Source organism: Liolophura sinensis, chromosome 6 (assembly GCF_032854445.1).
Source record: "Liolophura sinensis isolate JHLJ2023 chromosome 6, CUHK_Ljap_v2, whole genome shotgun sequence".
NCBI lineage: Eukaryota > Metazoa > Mollusca > Polyplacophora > Chitonida > Chitonidae > Liolophura > Liolophura sinensis.
Window position 1 is genome coordinate 9,451,189 of NC_088300.1, and position 12,124 is coordinate 9,463,312.

Genomic DNA, 12,124 nt, shown 5'->3' on the forward strand with positions numbered 1-12,124 from the left:
CAACCGACACCACTAACAAAATGGGGCATGCTAATGGATTTTAAGAGTATTATGGCCGTGGTACACACCAGGCCCGAGGATCACAAAGCGATCTTAAGAGTTGAGACAAAATTTCCAAACACTTTAAAATAGTTGTTTTTATATTACAAGCTCAAAATTTTTCTTGACTAAATTTTGGGTAAGGTATTGTTTAACAAATTTCATTTAAAAAAGCAGAATGGAAACGTACCAAATTTAATGACTGAAGTTTTGACTTAAGTCAAAGTGATCCACGGGCTTAGTATAAAGATTGTCATTTGATTGGTGTTTTTTTCACTCAAGAACATTTCACTTGTGCGACAGTGGCTAGCATTCTAATGGGAGGAAACCGAACACAACTCGAGAAAAACCCACGACCATTCGCCTCTCACAGCAGTCCAACCGTACAACCTCTCAAAACCGATTAAGCCATGCCTAGTGTGATGCAAGAGGGTCAGCAATCGTTCCAGACCACTCGTCTGTACACGACACTTACGATCAGACAAGTCACATGCTCAGATTACCGTCGTCGCTTTCCATCAAAAACTGGTGGCAAAAAGGACAATGACATGTTATGACGGTTACCCAAGTTATCGTAAATAAAATCCAAATAATATTCCCCGCCCCCCAAATTTAGAGGGAAATGTAGGTCGAAAAGATGTTTTCGAAGAAACAGGTTCGATATGGTACGGGTGAAATATTTGTGGCGTTTAACCACAATCATTCAACGCTTAGTATGATTAAGAAGCTTCTATATTGCTCTGATGTCCTACAGATTTGCCTCGCCTTCGCCGTGGTGAAAAAGTCTGTTGCCGCAGATTGTTCTGTTAAATACGACACACCTATTAATTCAACATAAATATTCTATCGGACTTCACAGAGTATTGTATTCTAACAATACATTCTACAGACTGTTAAAATCAACAGATTAATTGTTTGAATGTATACGCCTGCTTGTTGCTGTTAATGGTTAGCTGGTTACGTCAATGGTCGCACCTGTTCATTACTACTTAGATGCATCCTCTGATTGGTGTTGAAATGAATTGCAATAATCCGAGTAGCAAGCTCATCATGTTGCATTGGTATATTAGATAATAAGATATAAATGTATTAGCCACATACTTCACGTCACTTTCGCTCTGATGTTTTGATGTCGCCATAGTGCAGTCAAACCAGCCTTATATTTAGGCCCCTTGTTTTTTTGGAGAAGTGGCAGAGTTCTGCCACCTCGCACTTGGGCACTTATCATGTGTCTTGTGCGAAAATACAGACGTGATAGAGCCTGCCGTGGTCTACATGCAGTGGTTTATAGAAAACTCGGGACCGGTAGATCCAGGATCAATCCTTGATCGAGTCACACCTAAGACATTAAAAGTGGAAGTTGTAACTTCCTCGCTTGGCGTTCAGCATGAAGGGGATAGTTAACGACTGGTTGACCCGTATCAGTATAATGGCTCGGGCGGGGCGCCTTACTTACCTTCGGTAAGTCATCTCAGTGAAGCAGCACTAGATAAAAGAGCGGTGGAAATCCGTCCTGCTACAAGGAGGCACATTACATGTACATGCACCCTAATGATTCCATCGTCATATGACTGAAAAATTGTTGAGTACGACGTTAAACCCCAAGCACTCACCCACTCCATATACAGCTTATATTTCTTCTCCATGCGAGGTCCCCCTCTTCATCTGAAACCGTGTCGTGTCAAAGCTATGTATGTATGACGTCGTTTCTTATTGTTGCGTGACGTAGAAATGTGAAAGTTCACTGTAGATGTATTATAACGTCAAACTGTTGAGCTCAGATTGGAACGGTTGCAAAGCAAGTGTAGTTGTGACATATGGATGATATCTTAGTATTCAAACATACTGGTTATCCAAGAACAATAGTGTGTATTTTAAACATCAGTTGGAAAGTGATTTTGATCAAACTGACTTGTTTTGGCGAGCACTCGCACTCGGCCATATATGCATATGCACTCCCTCACCCACTGCGTTTTTATGATCAAGCTTATGCTGAGGTAGGGAATAGTGTGTGAACAGTCTTAATTCATTTTAGACTATTCACAGAATTTGTATTGCTGGTCTTGTTTATGACTAGAACATAATACAGACGAAAGCAGATATAGTTTTAGTGTTCTGTTTGTCGTTCTACAAGACGTGCCTTCACTCTTTTTCAATTCTGTTCTTCGAAAAAGTAGTCCTAAGTGGACGTGGCTTAAACTCCAATAAACCGTGAAAAAAATGCCACGCCCACGTAGGACTACTTTTTCTAAGAACAAAACTGAAAGAGACTATGCATGTCATGCAAAATAACAAACAGAACACTGTCAATATAGGCCCTCTACTTTCATGTGTATTATTTTCACATTCACAAACACGCGCATCAGTACAAATTCCGCGGATAAATCTAGGAGGAATTAAGACTGATAAACAGTCCTGCCCACCTCAGTGTGATCACACGGTGGCACTGACCCAAACAGTCCTTTTGAGTCAGTGGGGTGCATGGCATGCACAGCCGAGTGCGAGTGATGTCGCCAAAACAAGCCAGTTTGATCAAATCACGTTCTAACTGCTGTCTAAATTACACACTCTTGTTCTTGGATATTTACTAAGATTTAGATTAAGAGATATCTTCCATTTGTCTCAACTACACTCGCTTTGCAAGCAACATTGCAAAGTCATCTGTGTACACGCTCGTTCTACATCTTATGTGCGTAAACTTCTCCCAGATGTGACCGTCTAAATATTAAGTTACCGGTATTCACAATTCGTTTTGAAATGACCCGCAGATATTAACTTTCCCTCGTTTCTTTAGCTGGGCGCGTGACGTTGCTTAGTAACGGTAGAACTTCGATCACCAATTTCACTGACCCAAAGAATCTCATTCCTAAAATGTGTATTCAGGAGCCTGCGGCGTTTCCTTCCTTAAAACAATCGACTAACAATTCTTAAGATTTGGGATGAAAGAAAAACATCAGATAACATTCTTTAAATTAATTTAAACAATTACATATTGATTGTAATATTTTTTTAGGTTTATTTGGGGTATAAACGAAAAAACTGCTGTGCAACCTTTTGTATGAATCAGCGTAGCGGGTCATTCAAAAGTTTGCAGAGCGGTTTGTTTTTTTTCATTTATACCCCAATAAACCTAAAAAATATTGCAGTCAATCCTTAAATAACGATATATTTGTATATTTCTTAGATAAACATCAGTAGTATACTGCGTCGAAAACGGGCTGAATTGTGGAGGTGGATGAGTTTGAATCCCTTAGGAATATTACACTGTACTATACTGCACTATACTATACTATATAGGCCTATATACTATATGCAGTACTATACTGTACCATACCATGCCATGCCATACTACAGTGTACTGTATGGTATAGTATACTGTTTATTACTGTTGTTATTTGTTACCGTATACTTCAATGTTTTGTAAGATAGGGACAACAGAGATAGTCCTTGGCAATTACAGAACGCGTGTGTGTGCGTGTGCCTGCGTGTCTTCCTCGTTGAACAGTCACCCGACAATGTGCAAGCCAATTTGTTTCACCCATCCACCAGCCCATGTGTCGTTCAGTCCGCGCTCTAACATATAGTATGCCATAGTATACCTCGGGGATTCCCCCTCCTCCGCCGCAATCCGACCCGTTTTCGACACAGTATACTAACATATATGAAAAGAAAACCAAGCTAAACTACATCTGCAATAATTCAAGGAAGAAAGTTTATTGAAAACTTTATATGTCTGTCGGCATACAAGTACAAGTCTAATATGGATGTTACAAGTACTTGCAATTAAATTCCTTGCATACTACCTCAACACTTCCATTCAGGCCTACCTCTGCAGGCTGCATAATGCCGCATGATCTTTGGAATAACAGGACTTTCGATATCTTCATGTGACCTATAGGCCTAAGTGTTGATGAACATTGGCATCTTATGTTTTTTTTTTTTGGTTTTTTTTTTTTTACAACTTCTGCATGCTACATTCATTAGTAGCTCTACCATTACTTTGAAAATGCAAGAACCACATCCTTATACATGTACATGCCAATGTAAGAGAACAAATAAGAAATACATCATAGCTGATAAAAGCAATCGTGGTATTTAACAATAAATGTGATTTATATTTGATACCAAGAAAGGTATGCTACACACATGTATTCATATAGGCAGATACTGTGATCAGTTCAATATCTAATTAGTACTTCCACTTAGCAACCAAAACTACCAAATATATATACACGCATCTCCACTAAAATATAACACACCACTACGGCACAGCACAGCAAAATGACCCAGGAGCCTTGCTGTGAGTTCAAGTCCAGCTCATGCTTGCTTCCTCTCATGTGGATGGTCGTGGGTTTCTCCCAGGCTCTGCCCGGTTTCCTCCCACCATAATGCTGGCCTCTGTCGGATAGGTGAAATATTTCTGGATTAGCGTAAAACACTAATCAAATAAAAGAAAATAAATAAATAACTGTTGTTTAATGCCATACATATACAGATTTCAAAATTATTCTTTGTTGTGGGAAAAAATATTATAGGTGAATTATTTTGTTCAAACATACAATACACATATACATCTAAAACTTATTAAGCATTGCAACACTTGGCTTACAATACATAACTCACCAAAACTCTATGGTCAAAAGTTAAAAATTATTGAAACTAAACAATTTCAGTATACCATAACAGTGTTTAGTACAACAGAGCACATCATAAAGCGAACAAACAGTAGAAGACAAAGATGGCATTAAGAAAGATAAAAATACAGCTCATTTACCAGGTAATTATGATTAAAATCTTAAATCAGGTCATTATAAATCACCATCTTGAACATGTTTCTATTTATTTATTGATACTTGCTTCAGACTGTGTTCATATACTCTTACATGAAAGGCAGCATCTACATGTACATGTAGATTCCTGGGGACAGAAAAACCATGAACCAAGGACAGGAGCTGGAACTAAACAGGTAATCTATAGTCTGTATAGCCATGCCAGATAGAGGGGTAAAGGGTTTATATACCTCCAACGATAGGGAGGGTAAAGGTTTTATGTATCTCCAGCCAGACAAAGATTTGTTTATTTATTTATTTCATTGGTGTTTTATGCCGTACTCAAGAATATTACACTTATACGATGGCGGCCAGCATTATGGTGGGAGGAAACCGGGCAGAGCAGAGCGGTAATGGTTTTATATACCTAAAACTAGACATGTGAGTAAAGGTTTTATATACCTTAAGCCAGACAGAGGGGACAGGTTTTATATTCCTCAAGCCAGACAGAGGTTTTATATAAATCAAGCAAACCTGAAGGACAAGGGTTTTATATACCTTGAGCAAGACAGAGGGGTAAAGGTTTTATATACCTTAAACCAGACATATAGGTAAAGGTTTCATATACCTCAAGCAAACCTGAAGGATAAAGGTTTTACATGCCTCCAGCAAGCCTGAAGGGTAAAGGTTTCATATACCTTAAGCCAGATGGAGGGTAATAGGTTTAAAGCAGACCGAGAGATGAAGGTTTTATATGACTCAAGAAAGTGTGAGGAGTATTGGTTTTACCTGTATTTGCTGTAATTCTAGATGTTGCCAGTGCTCTTGACAAATCCCATGTTCCGTCTAATGTTAATTAGCCTTTCAGTATTTATTCAACATTTATTTATTTATTTGATTGGTGTTTTAGGCCGTTCTCAAGAATATTTCACTCATACCAGGATGGTCAGCTTTATGGTGGGAGGAAACTGGGCGTAGCCTGGAGGAAACCCACAACCATCTGCATGTTGCTGTCAGACCTTCCCACTTACGGCCGGAGAGGAAACCAGCAGCATGAGCTGGACTTGAACTCACAGTGACCGTATTAGTCAGCAGCTCCTGGACTTGACATTAACAACTTCTGATTTAAGTCGATCTGGTGGCTTATGCCCTTACAACTCATGGCAACTGTCCTGGATAAAATTGACCAGCTTGTGCATAGCTCTGGTGTTCGAGTCGCAGATATACATCCCTTCATTCTGCCAGAAGACCACATCCACCATACAGCCTACGTCTCTGTACTGGGCATCCGTCAGTATCTGGTCACTCTCCACAATCAAAGGATTGTGGGGGGCCTGATGATGAAATAGAACCAAGGCCAACTTTTGACGACCAACACCTGAAGAGAAAACAAAACTAGTCATACAGAGATCGGTTTTACTTTGTTATTATCTATATGTATACATATATTTGCTGAGTCTCTTGATACTTCACTCACTGGGTCGTGACACTGCCTCTTACAAGACCCTGGTGGCAGCAAGAGAATAGTGCATGTACTACATGTAGGTCAACACCCATGGCATTGCTTCTCATAAGAGCCAGGAGGCTGTAAGGGGATGGTACTGGGTCATCACCCATGGCATTGCTTCTCATAAGAGCTTGGAGGCAGTAAGGGGATGGTAGTAGGCCATCATCCATGGCACTGCCTCTCATAAGAGCCAGGAGGTAGCAAGGGAATGGTCCTGGGTCAACACCCATGGCACTGGTTCTCATAACAGCTAGGAGGCAGTAAGGAATGGTACTGGGTCATCACCCATGGCATTGCTTCTCATAAGAGCTTGGAGGCAGTAAGGGGATGGTAGTAGGCCATCATCCATGGCACTGCCTCTCATAAGAGCCACGAGGCAGCAAAGGAATGGTCCTGTGTCATCACCCATGGCACTGGTTCTCATAACAGGTAGGAGGCAGTAAGGGAATGGTACTGGGCCATCACCCATGGCATTGCTTCTCATAAGAACCAGGAGGCAGTAAGGGAATGGTACTGGGTCATCACATACGGCATTGCTTCTCATAAGAGCTAGGAGGCAGTAAGGGAATGGTACTGGGTCATCACCTATGGCATTGCTTCTCATGAGCCAGGAGGCAGTAAAGGGATGGTAGTATACCATCACCCATGGCACTGCTTCTCATAAGAGCCAGGAGGCAGTAAGGGGAATGGTACTGGTCATCATCCAAGGCATTTCTTCTCATAAGAGTCAGGAGGCAGTCAAGGGATGGTACTAGGGTCATGATCACCCATAAACACTGGCTCTCATAAGAGCCATGGGGCAGTAAGGGGATGGTACTGGGTCATCACCCATGGCACTGCTTCTCACAAGAGCCAGGAGGCAGTAAGGGAATGGTACTGGGCAATCACCTATGACACAGCTTCTCAAGGAAAGGGGATGAACTAGGGCTCCCATGAGAGTCAGGAAGCAGTAAGAGGATGGTCTAAGGTCTCTCATGAGAATCATGAGGCAGCATGGGGTACTATGTCATGGTAAGGGGTGTGGTGACCGTAAACCAATTAACTGCTGTGAAGCTGAGAATTGTCTGCTCGTAAATCAACTGCTGCTTTTCAGTTCTGGTCCATAGAACAATTTCTCTGTGAGGTGCAAAATGCTTTTTTAAAACATGTTACACAGAGTGGTTAGTAAGAAGTTGACTATACAAGTAGTAGAAGCCAACCTATAACTAGCTTGTCTCCCATTGCCATGCCACAGTGAACTACAGTTGTTTCTCACAGGAATCTTATCAAATTCCCACACCATATTTAATGTATAACATACAAACGGGTATACACATGTAATTTAATCTCCTGATTTTAAAAGTTTTAATATTTTTCTTATGTGAAACTTTTTATACTATATAAACAGTTGTACAGTACAGTCAGATCCTAGCCAAATATCCTTCGTCCATCGTAGCTGGAAAATACGCCCACGGTCATATGTGGACCCTGATCTGCTAACTACAGCCACCATGACATGATTGTCTTCCCTTGGTGGGCCCACCATGGTTCCATTATGGGCATATCATCCTGCCATTCTAATCACAATACTGCTATGCTTGTCACGAACTTATTTACGTTAAATCCATTGTCTACATGTAGTGACGAGAAGTATTTTTTCCTGAGACAGTTTCTCACAAAGTTTGAATCTACATCTACATGTATAACATGGATGTTTGTAACCTACTAGTTGAGACTTTTCTGACAAATCATGCATACAATTCATATACAATACAATGTAGACTATATTGGGAATATAAATGAATGATGATATGATGTCATCATTAGTTTCTCTAGATAATCTGCAAAAACTTAAATTGTTCACACAGACTTTATAGATTGTGTACAGATACAGTGTAGGCAGAGGCTGAAACTGGATGTGTGTTCAGTAACAAATTCTACAGGAATGCTCTCTTTTTTAATAGTTGTATTTTTATATGATGAAAACATCTCGTGAGGACGGAGCAAATCGCACACCAATAGTACCGTTCTCGTGCTGATCGAATGAGGACAGTATCATTCGCGCGAACGGTGACATCCTCGTCACCTTGTGTCGCGGTACGAGGACGGAGCAAATCTTGCACGAACAGTACATGTAACGGACGAAGAGTTACAAACAGCATTCATTGGTGCTGAGTGCTATTGGTGATAAGTGCTGAGGCACTTATCAATTCCAGACCTTTAACATATCAGTCTGCTCATCCAGGGGATGATATGCTTCTAACACCATACCCTTTCATCCATGGTCAGGTCTGAGGTGAGTTTGCCCCTGAATCAGTCAATTCCATGACATTCAACCCCCAACGAAGATGGCGGAGAGTTCAGGAGCTAATCAAACATTTCTGGCATCGATGACTGAAAGAATGGTTGCCCAGACTGATGCTTCAAAAGAAATAGCGTCATAGAGATATTCAAATGGGAGATGTTGTAATTGTGATGTTTGTGTATACCCCTAGCGGTCATTGGCCGATGGGCAAGATAACAGAAGAGTATCCAGGAATAGATGGATATGTCAGGGTAGCTAAAGGACAAACTGCTAAAAATGTACTTATCTGATCTATTTGCAAACTTTGTCCTTTGGAATGTATTTAACAGGACTATCTCGAAAAAACTGACTGTTTGATGATTACTGTATGAACACAATGATTATTATTGTAAACATGATGATACTGGATGTTAGATGTTATTTACAAACAGACAAATTTTAAATGTGATGGTCAAACAGTGTTCTGAAAAATTATTAGGCCTAATTGGACACTGTATTGCATACAGATATGTTTTAGTTTTAGGTTACGGTCGATACGCTATAGCAAATTGAGGAAGACGAGTATGGAAATGGGAGTATATTTGTTACCTGTAATGCTTTAAAGTGTTTTCACTGTCACAGTATTGTAAACTTTACAAGCCTATACTGTCCTGTGAAAATAACAGTGAGTAACCCCTTCAGTAAAAAGTGGACTCGTCTGCACATAAGACAAAGATGGAGATATGTATTGAACAGCCAGTCGTCATCGGTGTTTGGCTTGTCGAAATGTGAAATACTATGTTCTCCGCTGTCGCTCGAAATGCTGAAATGTACAGTGACACAAGAATAAAAGTGACACTGAAACGGAATCAGACTCTTGGATATAGTTCTTCGCTCCAGTCCTGGGCAATTGAAAGTATACATGCAGGCAAGAAAGTTGTCCCTGATGGTTCCCCTTATAGGCAAGCAATTTTTTTTTAAAGAACTCACTTCAAAATCAATCCATTCATCAATGTGATTTCTCAGGTAATGGGCAGGGATGACCATAATGCCGAATGATACTGGACTGATACAAGAAATACTCTACAAAAGTCCACAGCCATTTTCCATTCTTTGTTGAGATCAAATGCATTTCCTACATCAAATTAATAATAGTTTTGCCTCTATGCCTTTGTTCTCTGAGCCTGGGTTGTGCATACCCCCCAGACACATTTATTTTCAGACTGATCTCTTGGACAATTCAAGATATAGCAGAATGAAACCTTCATGTCAGATGTCTTGAGCATGGTTACTCTTTCCAGAAATGTTGGCATTCAGCGGTAAACATAGAGACATATCTTACGAAACGAAATAAAGTCACAATTTATGTTGGGCATAAGGGGAAAGTTATAACACCTATTTTAAAAACATAATTTCTTGGTTTACTTATCACACAAATCATTGTATTTTGAACGTAAATGTCTTTTTCAGAAACCAGACACATGATGCTATGCATTGAGGCATGCAAGCACCATTAGCACTGAGATCAGTTGGCCATGTTCCCAGCTCAGCTTCCACATTACATTCACCAAACTAAAACTTGATCCTGTTGTCTTCGCTGTCCTAAAAGTGTCAAAGCTGTACGAGAAAAAACATTAGTTCATTGATCTTTCAGTTATTCTGAGTCATAATAACTCTGAAGTTTGCAACCGCCAATGTTGACTCGCGTGTCTTTGTTGCTAGAGTGGACTCTAGTGCTCTTCCGAAAACAAAAATCATCTTTCTGCACAATGGTTGTGTATTTTTCCTACTGTCCAATATCAAAACAAAAATTAATGACTCCTAACTAAACTGTCGCAATTGCATTCTTGGTGGTGTAACCTTTTTGCTTTTGATCCAAATGTTCGAAGGGTTTGGCATTCACCTTTGACATTTTGATTAGTGTGATTGCACACTTGAAATGGCCGAGTTCCAGGTTAGTAAATGGAACAGTACACATCTGTATAAAAGAATAAAACAGCTCTCCGATGTAAAGCATCATTGGCTAGGTGAGTAATACAGTACCATTTGAATGGGCAAACCTTTTCCCGCATGTTCAGCAGTTACTTCATTTTCCAGCAAAAGTCAACTCACATGAGTTCAATAAATTTTGAAAATCAACTGGCCTCAGGGCAATTGTTTCAAAAAGTTTTGTATCGTATGTATTCTACTGAATGGCCTATGGCCATATATGTACAATAAAGAAAGTCATTTAATTCAACACGATGAACTCTTATGGACTCAAAACAGCTAAAACAGTTGAAATTTGGTAAAAAGAGCCATAATTTTGCCAAAATTGGATGCTGTGAAGCAATGTAATAAGTTTCCTTGAACCAGCACAGAAAATCTGGAGAAGTACAATGTGATGGTCTTCTGTGACATCCGGATGTTAGGCAGGCACATGGTGTTCTGTGACATCCGGATGTGAAACAGGCACACAGTGATCTTTGACATTTGGATGTTAAGCAGGCACATGGTGCTCTGTAACATCCGGATGTTAGAGAGGCACATGGTGTTCTGTGACATCCGGATGTTAGGCAGGCACATGGTGTTCTGTGACATCCGGATGTGAAACAGGCACATGGTGTTCTGTGACAGGCACACGGTGTTCCGTGACATCCGGATGTTAGACAGACACACGGTGATCTGTGACATCCGGATGTTAGGCAGGCACATGGTGTTCTGTGACATCCAGATGTGAAACAGGCACATGGTGTTCTGTGACAGGCACACGGTGTTCCATGACATCCAGATGTTAGACAGGCACACGGTGATCTGTGACATCCGGATGTTAGACAGGCACACAGTGATCTGTGACATTCGGATGTTAAGCAGGCACATGGTGTTCTGTGACATCTGGATGTTACAGAGGCACATGGTGTTCTGTGACATCTGGATGTTAAACAGGCACATGGTGTTGTGTAACACTGACCACATGGTTACAATATATCCACAAGACGGCTCAACTTTGCTGGCTCCAAACCTTTTATACACTCTTGGACTGATTTTCTACAGTATGTACCTGACGAGCTATGTAACTGTACATAACGCTTTATAAAAATTTTGTTTTACACTGAACCCTGTGCTCCTGGTTTAATTTTGTTTGAGCATTACAGACCTATCCATATATTTTTTGACATAAAGACACATTTGATTCAAAGCTTGCAGAACATTTTTTGCGATGTTCTCTGGTCCTGAAGTACTTACATTGTGCTGAGCGCATGGCACTGTCCACGGATGACCCAAGACGATCCATAATGGGGCAAATCAGGACACAGACTTCTTTATTAGATTGTTGGGTCACATCTATATGTTTTACATTTTTGAATTTCAGCTTCACAGTATTTGCCATCTTTTTCTTGCAGGCATCCTGGAAGGCCAAATCTGCTCCTCTTAAATCACAGTCGATAATCCTCATCACGTTTACAGTCACAGTGGGGGTTGAATGGAAAAAAGATGAAATGCGCCTTGGGAATTTCAGTCCTTCTGAAATGTCCAAGTAAGAAGTCACATTCAACACAATATACA